This window comes from Grammomys surdaster, unplaced genomic scaffold (genome assembly GCF_004785775.1).
Source record: "Grammomys surdaster isolate TR1022 unplaced genomic scaffold, NIH_TR_1.0 278, whole genome shotgun sequence".
Lineage (NCBI taxonomy): Eukaryota > Metazoa > Chordata > Mammalia > Rodentia > Muridae > Grammomys > Grammomys surdaster.
Genome location: NW_021604719.1, coordinates 10,545,841 through 10,548,919, shown reverse-complemented (window position 1 = coordinate 10,548,919; position 3,079 = coordinate 10,545,841). Strand labels below are relative to the sequence as shown.

At 47.5% G+C, this 3,079-nt stretch overlaps 1 protein-coding gene across 8 annotated transcripts in view; it reads right to left on the bottom strand.

Annotated features, from left to right (window-relative positions):
* Positions 1-517, bottom strand: part of Csnk1g3 (casein kinase 1 gamma 3) — an 87,885-nt gene extending 87,368 nt beyond the window's left edge. For 7 of the 8 annotated variants that reach the window (XM_028777131.1, XM_028777133.1, XM_028777137.1 and 4 more), the window contains exon 1: positions 72-105. The gene's annotated coding sequence lies outside the window, so the exon portion shown is untranslated. Of the gene's footprint in view, positions 1-71 lie in introns of all 8 variants that reach the window. The other variant, XM_028777135.1, reaches the window with a different exon arrangement.
* Between the last annotated feature and the right edge of the window lie 2,562 nt (positions 518-3,079).

The window sequence follows — 3,079 nt, the reverse complement described above, 5'->3', positions numbered from 1 at the left end:
TGGCCTCGCCCGCCGCCCGCTCCCCTGGCCCGCCCGCCAGCCCGCGGGCCTCTCTGCCGACCGGAATTTACCTCAGAGGCGCGGCCGCGGGCAGCGGGCTCGGCCCGGCGCGCGCGTCCGCCCGTCAGCGCCGGCACATCCCCGCCGCCGGCGGCCGCGGAAGATGAACGAGGCCGGGGAAGGAAGGCGCGAGCGAGGGAAGGACGGGTCTGCGTCTACTGCCTCCGCGCGCCGCCGCCGGCACCTCCTACTGCCGCCGCTGAGGGCCGAGTCGCCGTCCGGGCCGCGGCTGTGGCCACCGATGCAACCGGGAATGAATGCACGGCGGCGCCTCGCTTATCCGGAGGTCAAACATCCTTCGGCCTCGAGCATCCGGAGCGGCCCCGGACCCGGAAGTGAACACATGAGAGGAGGGAAAAAAAGAAAGAAAAGAGGGGGTGAAAAAAAAGAAAAAAAAAAGAAAGGAAAGCGTCTAGTCTCTCCGGCGGCGGAGGCCCCCAAGCAGCCCGCATCAGCGAAAAGAGCCGAGCGGAGCCGAAGATGACACCGGCCGATTCGGATTGGTCGGCTCGCCGGCCGGAAAGGAGGCCACGCGCTCATTGGCTGGAAGGAGCCAGAAAGTCTAAGTCTCGCCCCATTCCGCCTTCGCACGAGCAGCCCGCGAGAGGGGAGCGGTTGTAGGTCCCTGGTGGCTTCTGGCTGAGGCCGTGGGAGGCAGGCTGAGTGAGGTCTGCAGGGAACTGAGAGAGCTTTAGAAATGCTGCAAAGAATCAAGGGGACAGAGCCGTCAGGCTACCGTTGATCAGCCAGGGTGTCAAGGCATTCTTGATTTGCATCTGGGCGGCCCTCTAGGTGCCAGCAAATCAGGACCTGGTTGACATGTTCTCCATCTCATTCTGACACCCCCTAATCCCCCTCCCCGAGTGCTACACCACGGATCCAGGATGCTTAGAAAAATGGCTTGTGATTCACATGTGTGAGCACAGGTCTTCATCAGCTAAACCCATACTGTGTCATAAATAATATTGCAATATTTCAAGTGAAGTTCTAGGTGTTTGGACACTAACCATGACTCATTAAGTTGTGAAGCTCAAAACTGGAACCAACGTCTTCAGAATCCACTTCCCAGGCCACTTGGAAAGAGTAGGAGACTATATTCTTCGTAAGCACTGCTTTATGAGTAACATCATCGTTGTGTAAACCAGGTCAAGACAGGCGCCGCAGCACAGGCCTGTAAACCCAGCTATCTATCCAGGAGGCTGAGACAGGTAGATGGCAGGTTGGACTTGAGTGAGCAAGGGCTGGTTTGAAACTTAATAATAGAATACTTGTTAGATTTTGGCGCTCAGCTTAGAACAAACAACACCAGACCAAACGGTTCCAAATGGGGACGGGGTTTATTCAGGAGATAGGGCAAAGATGGGGAGAGAGATGGAAGAAGATGGCAGGGAAAGAGAGAGAGAGAGAAGAGAAGTGGAGGCCGGCCATGACCACGTGGAGAGAGGAGGAAGGGAATGGGGGAGAGTGGCGAGGGGACAAAGAGAAGCTAGAGACAAGAGAACAAGAGAACAAGAGAGAAGAGGAGGCAAGCAGCCCCTTTTATAGTGGGCAGGCCTACCTGGCTGTTGCCAGGTGACTGTGGGGAGGAGCATACCTGGCTATCGCCAGGTAACTGTGGAGGTGGAGTTAAGACAGAATACTAACAATACTAACCTAGCATTCAAGATTCTTAAATTCAGTCCACAGTTCAAGGGCTGTTGAGCTGTGGAACAGGTAAGATTTATGCATGCTCAGTCTTAGATAATAACATACCTCCTCAAACAACATATCTCAAAGTCTCCATTCTAAAAAGTTCATCTTCCAAAAACACAGCGCAAGAAAGAAAATAAGTTAAAATTAATAAAAGGAAGAGAAATGTCTACAAAATACATTGTCCTTAACAGCCGTCTTTTTTATTTTCTTTCTTTCTTTTTTTTTTTTTTTTGAGATAGTCTCACTAAATTGCCTAAGCTAGGACTGAACTCACTCTGTAGCCAAGGCAGACATTGAATTTGTAATCCTCCAGCCTCAACATCCTATGTGGTTGGAATTACAGGCATACACCCTCAGGCCAAGACCCAAGTTTCAATAAATAATGCCAACTCTTTTAAACCACAAGAATAAATATCTGGATTAAATGTATTTTAACTGAAAGTGGGTAAGAATGTTTATATTTCTAGCACTCGAGTAAGTATTCTTCATTGATATTTAACTGGAAACCCGTGGATTGAAACTAGCAAGAAATCAAATTATCAGCCTTTTCTAATGAGTTGAAAGAAAAAAAAGACAAAATCAATATAAGAATAGTTTATATCAACTGAGGAAAAGCCAAACCAAAGATATCTCAGCAAAGCTCTTCAGGGTGTAATGTGTCATGGAGGCAGACAGTCCACGCTTCCCGGTCTGCTGCTATATTGCAAACAAATGCAGTTTGCTTTTGTTACTCACGCTGACTTTGCCATTCTTTGGACTCATGTTCTCCACTCATCTTTTGTTACTCCTGCACTTCCATCTCTGTGCTCAAGTAGTCACAGTATTTTTATCACATATGGAAAGCTTGCATTTGTCAAAGTTCTCTTGTCTGAAAAACTCCCAATTCCTTCCAGTTCTTTGCTCAGTGGGAAAGAGAATGGTACACTCTGAAAAGTAAAGCTGGCCATTTTCCCTCCTCTCTAAAAAGTGAAGTTTCAAGCAAGAGAAAGAAGGAGGGAGCTTGTTTAGTTATAAGCAGGAAATTATGAGATTAAGATGTTTATTAAAACCTTTCAAAGCAAAACGAGAAGACACATTTGTTTTCTTCATTTACGTATTTTACTAGTGATTGTAAGCCTGCTACGGTGATTTGCTGGTTGACCTAGGGGATACCTGAGATATTACCAAATTCAACTCAATTGGTTTTTTGGTATTTTGGTTTTTGGTTTTGGTTTTTGGTTTTGGTTTTTGGTTTTTGTTTTTTGTTTTTTCTTTTTTTCCAGTGTTATCCTTAAGGTCACCTACCTGTGGTAGAGATGAAATTTGAAAAAGTCAAATAGTCAAATAG